The sequence below is a fragment of the Hippocampus guttulatus genome, chromosome 8 (assembly GCF_054856545.1).
Source record: "Hippocampus guttulatus isolate MCC_2025c chromosome 8, RoL_Hgut_1.0, whole genome shotgun sequence".
NCBI lineage: Eukaryota > Metazoa > Chordata > Actinopteri > Syngnathiformes > Syngnathidae > Hippocampus > Hippocampus guttulatus.
The window spans coordinates 22098599-22114160 of record NC_141268.1 but is presented as its reverse complement, the minus strand read 5'-3'; the positions used below and the strand labels follow the sequence as shown (position 1 = coordinate 22114160).

Below are 15562 nucleotides of genomic sequence, written 5' to 3'. Positions count from 1 at the left end.
CACAACATCAAAGCAGTCCTCTTTTTTTTTCCTCTAAAAAAAAAAGGGAATATATTCAGCCCAGAATAGCATGTGTTTTCGTCACTATTGTAATTCCCTGGTGGAACCTGCCTGCCAGAACTTTAATAAAAACAGGTTGAATTACTCAAAAATTACTAAGCCACTCCACTGTGCTAAGTCCTGCAACTGCACTGGGGAAAAATATATATTTGTGAGTTATTTATTTATTTATTTATTTATGTGTTTAATCTTATTGCTACGGACAAATAGGATGCTGCTGGAGTTCATGAAGTCACACCTAACCTATAAGTCTTGTTGATCGATGATGTGTTTTATATTTTGGGGGTGGGGGGGCAGCTGTATCTTTGCTGCAGGGGCAATTACGCTTGTAAGAACAAGCCCCTTGCTCAAGGGTATGAATAGGAGTCGCTTCCTCGATTCATCTTCCTGCTGTTAAATCAGTGGTCTATTGACCCCCCGCACAATATCCCCCTGCTGACGCTGGAGAAAAATGGGACCTTAATTATATTCAAGAGACAATTTTCCGAGGAAATAATGCAATACCCCAGTGGCAAGGGGAGCTCAAAGTCAAGGGGAGTCTGAAAAGAACGTGAAATTCAAAAGACTGTTGTGATTTTTTTTTTTTTAATCGGTGGGTCATCTCTTTACCTCTTTGAGGAAAAGCATTGAAAAAAATAATGCCGAATTATACACCAGGTCGCTTTAATTGGTTGCTGTCATCGTCGTGGGATCGATTGGTGATCACAAACAAGCACAGTAGAAGTGACGCTCCGACGTGTGTGTGTGTGTGTGTGTGTTTTTTTTAAAGAACCTGGATGCCTTGTTGGGGTTTTAATTTAGAGAAACCCAAATGGTCTGCAGAGGGCGACCGAGACACACACAAAAAAAACACTTGATGGAACTTTGGTTAAATGCAACTCTCATTTCTACCAACAGAGAGCAGCAGCGCACAACCCTCAGCATCTTTGAAAGCATGGAAGGGAAGTTGTCTTTCTTTCTTTTTGCATTCCTTCCTTACTTTATCTACTTTCTGTAACAATACAGTATATTCTTAGATTGAGTTGTTGCAGTGGGACAGCTTTAGGTGAGGGAGCCGGAAGTGACGTATGGTTTCCCCGATGTTCCGAGACTGAGTTCCATCCATCAGCTTCCAGTGTTATGCCCATTAAAGACAAGTAAGCAAGATGCTTTAACCGTCCATTCTGTTTGTTGAGTGAGAACAGAACAGAGTGAAACACTTTCACGTCACTTACCTTAAATCCAATGATTCTTAAACACTGGACGGATGCATGTTTGAAATGTCAAACTGAAATTGTTTGACTGAATAGGCAGGCAGGGTTAAATTCAATGGACAAAATCAATCTATCAATCCATTTTCAACATGCTTTTTCACTGATGGGGTCATGGTGAGCTGGAGCCTATCCCAGCTGACGTAAGGAAACTGCTCGACTTTATTTGTTGTGCACTTTTTAAAAACCAGCTGAAAATAGCTTCTTTTTTTTTTTTTTTTAAATAGCTGCTACACATAAAGTACAAATACATGTTATGCTGATTAAAAGGCCACAAATCAAAATGAGGTTTAAGATGAGTTTTAAAAATGTAAATGAAATCAACACGTGTTTCATATGTATACGTTTTGTCGTAAGTAATTACGGTGGAAGTGGAAACGGAGAACTAGACACGGGCTCGGTTTGGAGCTCGTCTTCAAATGCAAGCGGGGAGGCGGTTGGGCGTGAGCTTACTTCAGCTGCGCTTCTTGTGAATACAAGAGGCAAGACAAAAACTCAATTACTGAGGAAATGGAAGTCTCTTCCAATGAGACAGTGACTGCATGTTTCTCGTGTGTGTGTGTGTGTGTGTGTGAGGGGGGGAAGGTGTGATTCAGAGATGATACCGTCAAAGTCGCCCTTTATTTTGTGTGATGAGGAAGCGATGCCGCATCCCCGCGCAGCTGCCCGGGGGCACGCTGAAGTCATCTACTTGTCACACATCATGACAGGAAACCACGCTGCCGAATGGACTCAACTGGCAGATTCATCAGGTCCCACAATGAAAGCGGTCAATGGCAATAATGAAGAGAGAGCATTAGCATTTGGCTTGATACCTGCAGCGTGTGCTGTCGTATGTCCCGCCCCCACAACAATCTCTGGAACTCATCTGGTGAATCCGTATGGCTTTTCATTGGCGGCGGTTTAATGATGTTTGGGATTCAGATGGAAGCTGTCTGGAAGGTGACGTCGGTTTTCTCCCTGTTCATGCTCCACCCTTGATCCCCAGAGACACAACAAAGCTGCAAGGCAGAGCATCAAGCATCTTCTTCTGTGTATTTGTGGAGGCGCGTGCAAACTAAATCCAGTGTGTCTGTGTGACAGATTTTTCAGTGGGGTCTCTTTGTGTCTGTCCCAAAGCTACCAACACTTTTTTTCGCACACAGCAATGACAGTGAAGACAACATCATGTGGTCCGTCCCGATTTGACCATATTTACGATTTCTAAAAAATTCCATTCAAGCATTTAAACAGCGCTAAGAGTTCAACCTTCGCGCCGGTAGCCGGCCTCAAACATTGAAACTGCCAACCCCTCGGCGCTGCCAGACATCATTTAATGAGTTGCAGCCAGATTGCTAATTAACTTCCTGTGTTCCACGTAGGCCTTTATCTCCATGGCAACAAAGCCAGTGGTCCTTTTTCACGCTCCTGGTGAAAGTTTTTGTTGTACAGTATGTTTAGGCTATTTGCATTTGTGTGGTTAAGAGGGCGGCCCGGTAGTCCAGTGGTTAGCACGTCGGCTTCACAGTGCAGAGGTACCGGGTTCGATTCCAGCTCCGGCCTCCCTGTGTGGAGTTTGCATGTTCTCCCCGGGCCTGCGTGGGTTTTCTCCGGGTGCTCCGGTTTCCTCCCACATTCCAAAAACATGCATGGCAGGCTGATTGGACGCTCTAAATTGTCCCTAGGTGTGAGTGTGGGCGTGGATGGTTGTTCGTCTCTGTGTGCCCTGCGATTGGCTGGCAACTGATTCGGGGTGTCCCCCGCCTACTGCCCGGAGACGGCTGGGATGGGCTCCAGCACCCCCCGCGACCCTAGTGAGGATCAAGCGGTTCGGAAAATGGATGGATTTGATGGATGGTTATAGCCCGTCTCTCCTCTCAACAATAGATTGGGAATATGATTGGATAAATAATGAGGTCTAATCAATGCAGCACATGATTACACAAATTATATGTGGGATAGGGTTGTCGGGGGGTGGAGGTTCCTTTGAGGTGAATGCCATTGATATAGCAAAAGGAGGGGGGATCTTGGTGTGCTGGCTTGTCTGGCTCCCAGCTCCCGCCAACACGGGCCTTTCTGTTCTCTGTCAAAGTGACATCAGTCAGGCCTGGTTCACGTGCGATTTCCTCTCAGACCCCCACCTGCTCGAGATGGGGTCACGTGTCCACATTCGACAGATAACAAGATCCAGCATGGCTCATCCGAATGCGGCAACAGGAAGGAACACGCAGTCAATTAGCACAAGAAAACGCCACAGACAGCCACTAGGAATAAGCGCTCTTGAGTCAGGACGCAACGTAGCGGCTTACAATACACTCTTCATTTCACCAAAGCACTTCGACGATTGTTCTTGTGATTGCATCTGGATCTTATTTTTTTGTTTGTCTGTTTTTTAGATGTGCATTTATGATGTGAGCTGGGATGCGAGCGAGCTGCGGCCACTCTCGCTCCAGATGTGGCCGAGGTAAGACACTTACCCCACCCTCCCCCAATTGAACATTTGAATGTTTTGATGCGATTGTGTTCACCTGAAAAGCACAATGGAGTTGGAGGTTATTTAAAAAATCCAAATCAAAGTATACAACCGATGCTCTTTCTAGTCATGTTTCAACACCAGACAAAATCTGCGTTGTATTCATAAATGCCGATCATGTGTAATACTGTATCGAATGGTAACGTGATTGAGACCCGACTCAGCACAGGTGCCTATCACAACAACCCTGCAAGTAGCGAGCTAGGAGGCTATGAAATCTAGTCATAGACAAAAACATCCTGACTTGGACTAAGACTTGCAATATCCAAGAGCAAAATGAAACTTAAAAAAACCCCCAAAAAATGCACTTCAGTTGATTCCCATTGTTCTCGTCTGAATAGCTCCAGGGCTTGAGTCTTGATTCTGGGTTTGAAATGATCGATCCTTTGGTGAGCTCCTCTGCAGGTTATGAACACTTGATCCTTCTTGTCCCCCTGCGGGTAGCGTTTGTGTGGCTACCCAATGTTTTAGTCACGCCTCTGAAGGCTCCTGAAATCATTCAATTGAAACAGACAAAATAACCCCCAATGTTCTCCCATGGGAACAATTACAAGCTCCTGCGCCTTCTTCTGGAAAAATCGTTTCTCATTCAAACATTGCCAACTGTTCTTACAGTCAGACATGCTGGCCAGTGCGGGAATCAAAGAGATTGGTGATGTTTACGTCTTTCTCACGCCTATTCAAATAACTCCGAAACATGAGTATCGCAATCCTTGCGTCTTAGTGGAGATCGGGCATGTCGCATATAGGACCCACTCGTTTGAAGACGAGCGGGAAAACAACCATTTGCACAATCAGCCAGCCATTGTGTTCATCCAATCCCCCAGAAAAATGTCATTCTCAAAATCGCATTCCCACGGCAGAAGAAAGGCCTCATTTCTCTTCTCATTCATGTCTTTCACAACATGGGCAATTGCATTCAGCAAATGATTTCCTCTTTAAATTTAGATTAGCAACGCAGTGCGTGAAAGAGAAGCCGCAAACGCCGATCTTGTCCCGGCTGGTTAAATACGCACGGCGGTGAACTGACGCCAGCTCCTATTGTACTGATTTGTCTCTGTATTCTCTACAATAAAGACGACACATGTGCGGAATGGATCTATGCGCTGCACAATCAATTATCTCCTAACAGCGCGCTTGGCTGTAAAAGACAAGTGTGCCAAAACACAAATGCACATATCTAATGAGAACGCTTCATCTTTATCACAGTGTGTGACAGTTATATTACGGTCGGACGGCGGGCAGCGTATTCCCTATTCGTCCATTCACAAAATGACTGACAGACACTGGCGCCGGTCTCCGATCGCATTTTAGAACGGCAAGATGTGGATTGCTATGGAAACAGATTTGATACAGCCTGGAGCCGCCAGACACTTGCGAATCACCCGACTAATATCTCGTATGGGGATGCCCCTTGTCGCTCTCATAAAAAGGAAATGATTCCGCAAAGGCGTATGATTAAGCCCGATCAGCGAAGCTGAACCTCTCCAGAGAGAGCGCCTGCACATGGCGCAGTCTGCCGAAGGAAAACTCGCTCATCCCACCTGCTGCTGACATTAATTACGTCTCGAAAAGACGGATACAAGACGACTCACATGAGCAATGGGGAAGCTCATACGGCATTCCTTTGGATGGAATGAATGGGGCTTCAAAATTTGCGCCAAACGAACCTGCGTTTTATGCCCGTTTTCATTTATCATTTTGTGAATATTGACAAAACAGGCAAGTGCCCCGTGAAATGACATTATTGCAGAGCGACACTTGTCGACAAAAGTGATAGTCGTGGTTCGGAAGAACTCTGGTCACAGTCGCGTCAGCATCCTTCGCATAAAAGCAGCCGTCACGAGAAATAGGCGGCAAAGAAGACTGTCTATGTAAAGAACGTTCTCTGACTGTACGAGGATGCCGGTACATTCCTGCCATCGTTTATTCGCAAAACCTTATTTCCATAGCCCAAATTCCCTTTTTCCTTTCAATGCGCTACCCCCTTCAAGCAAAATGACTTGAAGGCTTTTTTTCTTTTCAAATTTCTAGCGTTTCCATTAAGGTTTATTTTCGCAATTCTTGAAAATACAAATAAAAACAGGTGGATGAAAAGCCACCTAATAATCCTCCAAGAAATTGTCCAAGATGGAGGCTAACTTGCTCTGCGACAAATAATTCTGAAAATAAAGAAAGAAAGAAATACATAAATAGCTTGTGAGACCCTGTTAAACAATTCTCTTATTTTTTTTGGAAAGGCATGGAAGCTGTTCTCGGGGTTCCCTCACAGAACACTGTACTATTGTTCTGACCTTTTGCCAACATAATCCATCTTCATTTTTGATGAAAGGCTATATGTGACTGGTATGGAGTGGTGAGCAACACACAGCCTGCTTATTTACTTCCGGCTCATTTATTCTCATTATGCAGCCCAGCAGACATCAGCGTGGGGATTTCTGTCCCATAGCGTTTCAATGATCCAGAGAAAGAGACAGCTAGAGAGAGGAGGGCGGGAGAGAGAGAACAAGTGCACGGAAACAAACCAATGGGGGTGCATTCATTCTCCGCATGTGAACTTTGACACCTTTGACAGAGTTGGCCTCTGTTTTCAGGCTCTTCAATGGCACCAGCTCATTCTTTTCTTCTCAGCCTGCCCTGTCTGTGGGGGGGAGTGGTGCTATGATTCCAAGTTGTTTCTATCCCTGCAGTCATCAGTGGGAAATGTTCAATCTGATCTGCAACATGTTACCTAAGCAATGTGCCGCTTGAGGTAAGAGCATGTCCACGGTCAGCGATGATTCGTGGCATAGTAATCTTTCACCACCCCAGCGCTCGCCCAAAATCAGCTGCCAGAAGCTTCCGCTCTCCCACGATCCCATGACAAGCAGTATTGGACGGACAATCTATTCTCATTGCTTAAGGCTTCACAAATTGGTTGTAAGGTCGAAAACCTTAATGATTAAAAACAGACTGATTTCCTACATGGCATTGTCAAGTCAAATTTATTTTTATAGCCCTCAATCACAAAACAGTCTCAAAGGGCTTCACGTGCCCACCCTTGACAAATATTAGCCACATCCCCTGAGCTAACCCCCCCCCCCACACACACACACCCACCCGAAAAACTCAATGCCATATGGGAAAAGAAAACCCAAACACATCATGCTGTGCGATATAAGATGTTAACGAGGACAATGGGACATTTCATAAGATGAAATGCCGTAAGAAGACACCTTCGGAGAAGTGGATCCTCCTCAGGATCTGGCCCAGTTGGTCGATGCAGCAACGCACATTGGAGGGGAGGGGGGGGGGGCAAGAGAGAGGAGAAGCGGTAGTAAAACAGACCCTAAAGCTTTCATTCAATTTGAGAGTATAAAACTTCACCAAGTCAACATTCAAACATTTCTACTGAGGTAGCGCCTCTGGTCAGGGTATTCCAAAGTAGGGAGCCTGAATAGCGAATGCTGAAGAAACCGCCGACATCTTTTTGGCTCGAGGAATCACCCAAAGACCAGCAGAACGTATGAAAGCCTCTAAAGCACATTTACAACAATTGCAAACGTTCACGGTACCATAGATTTCAGCAAGTACGTCCCAAGAAGACCTCAGGCTCCGGTAAAACCTTTCGCACTTGCATGAGGGATGCATGAGGGAGTCCCGTCCTGGAAAAAAAAAAAAGCAAACAGATGCTCAGCAAATCTAATTGGATCTGATGAGAGCACTCAACGCCATTTAGAAAGAAAAGCTGGCAAAAGTATCTTTTTACATACAGTATATGCCCCATTCAATCCACGGTGTAATCATTTCAATCCAATTATGATAACTATAATCAGGTTTTAGAATCCAGTCAATATGCTCGCTCCCACTCTTTGGAGAAGAACCCCCGCATCATGTTTCCTTTTCGCGGCGTCAAGGATGAAAACGATATGAAGAGACGCTGCCATTAGATGTGTATATATCTTCAAAGTTTGCCTTATGTCATCGATTATATTGTGCAAATGGTGTTGCATTTTCTTAACCTTTAGTGAAATAATCGCGGTTACAGAAAATAATTGGACAGCAATCTCTTCTCCACGTCACATCATTCGCAAATCAGCTGACTGTCAACAAACCAAAGAATTAATGCCAGTTTAGATTTTAAGACCCCTTTGTATTCATTGATGCTTGTGCACCTATACTCTAGTTGCTATGACAATGCAACCTCTTCCTTGTTGCCTGGCACTCACATCTGCATTGAAAAGTAGATATTGTACTGGATTCAGTTCCGGGCAAAAATGGTGTCACCCACATTTCCCTGAAAGCAACTGAATAATCCCATCGAGGGATTTTCATTTATGCCCCAAACTCCATCCGGTACTGGCTAATGATCACAGTGACTCAGGGAGTCAGGAAGGATGGAAAGTCAGCCTCTTATTACGAGCACGGTGATAACATCTAACCACCACGTCATTTTTTTAGACCGGGAAGCCACTCAATTTCTCAAAGTCACGCAACTGACTTCTCACTGACCTTTTCCGAAGGCTCTTCAGATTCAACGAGTTTTTAATGACCCGGTGGAAATCAAACATCCCTTTCAGAAGACTATTAGCTGACCGGTGTTACGATAAAATGGCATGATGCAACACTGGTACCAATATACTGCTGTATAGACGAATGCACTGCAGTCCCAATGCATAAAGCAAGCATTCAACAGATATGGCGGTTTATGGGCGCAAACGATAAGCAGCTAATTATCGATGTCACGTTCATCTGTTTAGGTCCTCCAAAAAACCTGGAAATGAAAGCTGAACTTGTCATTTGCTTTTGACGGCAAAAACACAAAACATGTTTGGTAAACAGTTATTGACTTCAAGAAGAATTAGCTGATTCCCAAAAGGCTGAAAGATTTCAATGAGCTGATTTTGAGTAGATGTGAGGATAAGACTGCACTTAGAGGTTACCATGGTGACCCTATCTCCTTCAGAGTTATTGAACGGGACAATGATTCCGCTGAGAGATCTCCGCGAGATTGGGACCCAACACAAAAACGCACCTTACTGCTTCTGTCCCCTCACATTGTGAGCGACTTCCAAAAGGTGAATTCACTTCATTCCTGCAGCTGCTTTGGGTGTAACATCGCCGATTTTGTGTCAACAATGGTCACGACAGGACAACAGAAATAAACGGGGAGACCAGGGATGTCCAAACGTTTTCCTTTGAGCAGCCGAATCTCCACATTCAGAACCCCCCAAAATTAATTAATGGGACGTCTTCACAAATTAGCCGTAGAGCACAAAATGCAAGCGGTTATTTTTGCCTCTAAAATGGAATTTTAGAATGGAATTTTTTTCACAAAAGTGTTGTGTCAATAGTAATCGAGTTTGAGAGAAACAAACTACTTCAAACTACTTTCAGTATGTTACAAGGTGCAGTTTGCCACTGTTTTTTTGTTTCTGGTGTATACAACCTAGTTACAAAATTACATTGATCCCAGTCCACCACTTCAAAGATCAACCAATGGCAATTTTTGTATTATTCTTTTTATTTCATTTTTTTAAAGATTGGCAGACAAGTAGCTCTAAATGAGTTAGTATTGATCTCATTATCTTGTTAGTGCGCCTTTATATTCGCTTCATTCTGCAAATGAGCAGCATCCTCACGCAGTGAGTTGACCTCACTGCACCTCCAGCCAGTAAGACCTGCTCATTCTTAAGCGTAACGTCGCTGTCACTGTATTTTTTTTTCGGGTGTGGGGTGTGTGTGTGTGGGGGGGGGGGGGGGGGGGGCTTTAACACGTTCACGACGTGGGGAAGTTGCCCAGTGCTTTTTCGGTGTTGCCATGGTTTTTTTTTTTCTAAAACCTATTGACTGCGACAGGGTCCCCGCTTTTATTTGAGTCAGTCTTTGTGGAGGCGGGGGAAGAAACCGCTATTAGTTTTTTTTTTCTTCTTCCAGAGGCGGGGGGGAGTGGCACAAGCAGCATCCACGAGAGGAGGAGGGGTGGTTGGTCCATAGCACAGAGCCGCTCACTGCAAGGCGGGCAAACGGCACATCCATCTGCACGCCTTGGCTGGGGGAATTTTAGCCAACTTGGTGAAGGTCTGCCTTATGCTGCACCTGAAGGTTAGTTTCAAGAATTATTCTTTTCAAAAAAAAACAATGCCTGTGACTATGCTTTGAAAACCAGGGGCACTTGTTTTTAGTTTTCCAAGTTAGTTGTTGCACTTTATGGGAGCTGTCACACTACTGGAATTTGAGCACTTGTGACGACTGTTACAGTCGGCTGGCTGCATGAATGTCGTCATATTTTACCTTTTTATTTATTCTTTGCTACTTTAACAGCTCCTCATAATGCTGCTCACTTCTGCTAAATTTGGCTACATCGCAGTTCAGGTCATTCAACCCTTAAATTAAACTAGGACTACAAATAATATCGTCAGTATTTGGTTCCGTTATTTGTGTTTTCTGAAAGTTAAAAAAAAAAAAAAAAGACAAAATCACTTTGGCCATATTTTAGGGAAAGTGACGATATGGAACATATGGGTCAATATTTTTGCCTCTTGAAAATAATGAAAAACTTTTTGGAAAGCCGATGTTAGCTATTTTTGACAGGATATTATAAATGTACGTGTAGTTCTGAGCCGAGATCTTGACTACAATGATCATTTTGATCATCAAGACCGTGTATTACATCACTCTTTGTGTACTACTGATCATGAAGTCGCAATCAATCCGCTTACTCATTTCAACACTTAATAAGAGTCCGAAGTTCATATTGTCATCACACTGGCAAAATATCATGCAAGTTCCAACATCACAGCTACAATCAATGGGAAGGCAATTTGGAATAGACTCGCTCTTAAAGTGTACTTCCCCGTCGCCACTCGTGCCACGGCTGTAAATGTCACACGTTTACAAGGTTATAATGACCGATGAGACTGTGTGAATAAAAAAGACATCAGATTAGATTGGGGCAGCGCTTTTTGCTCATAGCTCGCTGTCATTGATGGGGCCGTGTGTGGCTCTTGTATACTGAGCTGGTGGCCTTGATGAATTTTTAGACTAGATGCATCTCATTTGGTTAACAGTGATCACCTCATATCAGATATCAATGTTACTGCAGTTTCTCATCACCCATAATTCCTTAAAAAAAAGCACAATATTCAAAGTCTCCATTCTTTTTCTTTTCCAGAAATTGAAAGAAGCTAACATAGCCCACCCCGTGCGGCTCAACGTCGTCATACGTCGACCTTTTGAAGGTCAGCCTGACATTAATTAATGTCGTTATCTCGAGCTGCTCTTCAAGCAAAGTCGATCTTATTTATGAACGGGGACGCACATGTGTAAGCACACGTGCGCAATTAGGACTTGCTCGGGTCCTGCAATTGAATGTGTAAGCCAACGCCAAGGGCTCGTAATAGCACTCGTCATCACACACGGTCCACAGCCTCTCGCTATTCAGGGCACTGGTGCTTTGTGTCCACAAGTAGGTCGAATGTTTCTCACCAAACAATTTGAGCAGGAGCCAGTAATTGGACGGGCAGTAAGTGTCCAGCATCTCCCAACGAGCCCGTGGCGGCCAGTCTCCGGCCTCTTAATATGCAGCTCCAACCTGATGCATTTCATGGACCCTTTCATGCTTTTAATCGCTTCGATCACAGAATGCGGCAAACAGAACATCCTTTGTAACGGCAGACAAGCTCGTTTTTCATATCTTAGCGCTTGGTGCACTCGGTCGACTGCGAATGCACTTCAAATGCTTCCTTCGAGGTCAGGAAATATCGACGTTCCGACCGCATCGGTGAGGCTTCCCACTGTGGGAACTCTCTTTGCGCCAGACGCACACAGACTCGAAAACACAAAGGCTCGCGTTCCAAACGTGTCTTACTTTCTTTATTTTGGTGATTGCACAACTTCACAAAAGCCCTCTGAAGGTGAACATGCATTGAAGATGGGAGATGAAAGCAGGCTTCACCTGTTAGGATCGTGTTTGCCTTGAAACAGACACACCTGTGATGACAGTCGGTGTGGGTGCATGGATGTGCATGTGTGTGTGTCTGTTTGCTCTCGCACATGTGTCGGGTTGTATGAGAAAGAAACAGATTCCCCTTCTCTTTGTATTCAACGCTTTTGATGGTTTACACGTATGGAAAGCAAGAATGATGTGGTCTGATGCGGATGATCCAGCGGCTTTTAATAAGGAGACTTCCGTGTCCCTATCATCACCGTGGCAACCGTGAAATCACCTCCCATCGTGGTTTATATCGGTAGACCAGTGTGGACACCTTTTGTGTTTGTTGGAAGTAATATTACTCACCCAGGAGTGCACATTGATAGTAAGAGATGAGATAATGTACTGTATCTTACCATGTAGAATGGTTTATTCTTTATAATCAGATGTTTGACTTTATAAAGTCCATAGCAAGATAACATTATCTTCAGAAAGACAAACTGAAGTATGAGATTATTAAATATTCGACCCATGTTCATTTCGCATCCATCTATCAAGCTCAACAAGGAAATGTGTTCTTAGAGTGCCTGTCAAATGGAACCAGTGGTAGGCCGACGTCAATGAGCAGCAATGATTGGAAATATCAGAATATTCTTGTGACCGGCACAAGCCTGGCCAGACAAGCTGTGTAAGTCGGCGCAGAGGCGGGTTAGACCGAGTGTTGGTATCTGCGCAGCTACGTGCAAGACGGTATCTTTTAAAAAGGATGGTGTGCGATGCCGTGGGCGTAAACATGGCGCACATGATTTGCTGCCAATCGAAGCTGCTCGTCTCATTCCCTTGAAATGGAGTGTGTGAGGAAGAGAAATGTTTGGCGATATGAAATGTAGGCTACTGTGAATTTGTGGATAGAACATATCGCTGGAACCAGGTGGTTTTGCAATCTTAATAAGGACTCCCCGTGTGATTGGCAGGCAATATCAAGTGACATGTGGCACCTCGCGAGAAGCCTGACCTTAATTGAGGTTCAGCTCGGGCTCCAGAGCTAGCAGCAATTCCGGCGGCGACCCACGATCCCAAGTGCTTCCGTGCCTCGCAATAGCAGAGCCCTCTCGCATGAAAGTCACCAACCATATTCGCAAAGGGACTCCGTTACCTGTGAGTGTGTTCGATAAGATGAAATACGAATTCTCCCGACTGCTTCCAAGCAACGTGCATGTCTATCGAATACATTTTTTGTAATGCGGAGTTGGTCAGAGAAGACTTGCGGGGGTGCTGTAGAATCAGTTTTCTTGCAGCCTCCACAAAAGAGGAAATGGAGAGATTGGAAATGGCGGCCATCAGAATCAAGGTTTACTTCTTATGTAACATGTTGCTGTGTAATTGAGGCCACCGGGTGTGATGAATGGCTTCTTGCACAACACAAACACAATCAATGGCACTGGCGGTGAGTTCAATGCCATTCTTTTTTTTTTTTTTTAGCACTTTCCACACAGGTTGGAATAGCATGCCTTGAAAAAGTGAGCGGCTGGCCATGTTCAATGTGCATGCACAGCTGCCTGAGTGCTTCTCTTACTACTGACAATATTTTCACCCAGCATTTTACACAGCTCGCCACAAGCCAAGCAACAATTCTTCTTAATTTTGTACTTTGTGCACGGATCAAAATCCCCACATTAATTACTCATACCTCGGGCTATTTTTCAGAGATTTTTAATCGGAATGTTGTTTGTCCGGTCATGCTCATGTTCCTGATATTTCCACGCTCCGCTTATTATTTAAAAAAATAGTATTATGCTGCCAAACAAAGAAACAAATCTGTCGGTCCAGTTGTTGACAGTTGAACATCAGTTCATAAATCTGTTCACAAACAAATGGGTTGAGGCAAAAACAAGTTGTTTCTCTTAATGAACCATGTCTCGGTGAAGCACAGTTAACAGTTAAGCACCCGACATCACGTTGTGTGTGCTTTCTCTCACAATTTGTTCCGGGCGTTACGTATTTCAGTTATTTTTGCTTTTTGCTGGAAACTAGTCCTCGGTATTGCTCGCGAGAAAGTGAAATTGGTGCTCTGAGCAAGCTCAAGAAAGTGTTGCAGTTCCGGCAGTGAGCTCTTTGTGTTTTTATTTCATTGTTTCTTCTGAAGAACTGTAAACTCTGCAGTGCGACAAAGCACATTTTCAGAACATAACGTCCAGAGATGCTATCATGGGTGGGTTGTCTACCGGGAGGTTGGCAGCTTGGTTGGAGGTTCCCGGCTTGACATGCTCACATGCGCTTAGGCCGGCTGTTTTTTCATTTTATTTTTTAAATTATGGGTGAAGAGAAAAACTCTGACAGTTTCGGCTGTCACTTCAGGCTTCGTCTGAGCTGTCACCGCTTCCTTTTGGCGTGTCTTGAAAACATTTCACTGGGTCAGGAAACCTTCAAAATAAGGCTCCCTTGATACGGGCAAGGCTGCGCACCAACCGCCTTTTCTCTTCACCCCCCCAAAAAATAAATAAAAAACAAAGACAATTGTCTGGACTAAAAGAAACCATCAACCGAATTCAACTAATAAGTAGGCAAGATGGTCATTATAGCGCTGGAATGGCTTCATTCTAATTTTTGTTTTATTGGGAAAAATGTTGGTTCATAAATGAATCTTGTGACAAATGGCGTTCATGAACGGGACTTCAACTGCATAATATTTATTGTATGCTGCAAAAAATTTGTTCCATTTTTGAATCGAACCAGGTCGCTGGGTTCATTCGTCCAATTTAATATACTTAAAGCAATACTAAATAACAACAAACAAAGGGCTCCACTTGGTGAAAGCACTTCAAATCCGACTGTGTAGAGCTTTTTTTTTTTTTCATTTCCCCCTACATCCCTTGCGATCGACTTGGGACCAGTCCACGCGCTACTGGTCGATCACGATCGACGTATTGGGCTCCCCTCGTGTCGTGGCTCAGCTAAGACTTAAAACAGAACTATGACAATGCTGGACTCATGTCCATAAAATGCAATGCTCATGTAAAAAACATTGTCGTACACTGCCTCCAAGGAGCACCAAAGATGACAGCTATGCCCAAATGAGTAAAAAGCCATCACCCTTAAGTCGCTGGTTAAAGCAAAAATTTCCATTTCAATTGCAGGTTCGCTTTGGGACAATTCCCGCATACAGAGGGAAGGCACACAAAGAACACGGGAATAAAAGTGACAAATGGAGAGAATAGAACCGAGGAGAACGGTATTACTAGCTTTGTGTTCCGTGAAGGGTATTGTGTGTGGCTTCATGGGTAAGGGTCCAAGGGGACCCTTGGGACATGGAAGTGAAGGGCATCAAGCATGAGGGAGGGACGTATGTGACAGAGGAAGGAACTTAAACAGGCCTCGGATTGTTCGCACATCCTTCTGATGAAATTGTTCATTCTCATCACCAAGTTGAATCACAAAATTATTCCACTCAACATTTCTGACATTCATTTGAGAACTATTACCATCCATCCATCATCGTGTCCCGCTTATCCGGGGTCAGGTCGCAGGGGCGGCGGCTTTCGAGGGAAGCCCAGGCCTCCCTCTCCGCAGCCACTTTGTCCAACTCTTCCGGGTTGGGGGGGATAAAAAGAAATTGGTAGACTGTTTAGACGATTGTCATTTTGTGCGAAAACTGAAAACGCAGCGGGTGTGGTTCTGTATTATGTGCAAAGTGCCCCCCCCCCTACCAACCCCCCTGATGGGGGGAAACACACGTAGGGTTGTCATTCATTTGAACCAGGTTGCAAACTCGTGATGTCATTGTGAAGGTGCTGTGACAATGGGCCTGACATGAGGTGTAAAATAGAT

At 44.4% G+C, this 15562-nt stretch overlaps 1 protein-coding gene across 2 annotated transcripts in view; it reads left to right on the top strand.

The window, feature by feature from the left end:
* The first annotated feature begins 997 nt into the window (after positions 1-997).
* Positions 998-15562, top strand: part of chl1b (cell adhesion molecule L1-like b) — a 56306-nt gene continuing 41741 nt past the window's right edge. For both annotated transcript variants that reach the window (XM_086117515.1, XM_086117512.1), the window contains exons 1-3: positions 998-1196; positions 3686-3753; positions 9739-9906. The gene's annotated coding sequence lies outside the window, so the exon portion shown is untranslated. The remainder of the gene's footprint in view (positions 1197-3685; positions 3754-9738; positions 9907-15562) is intronic.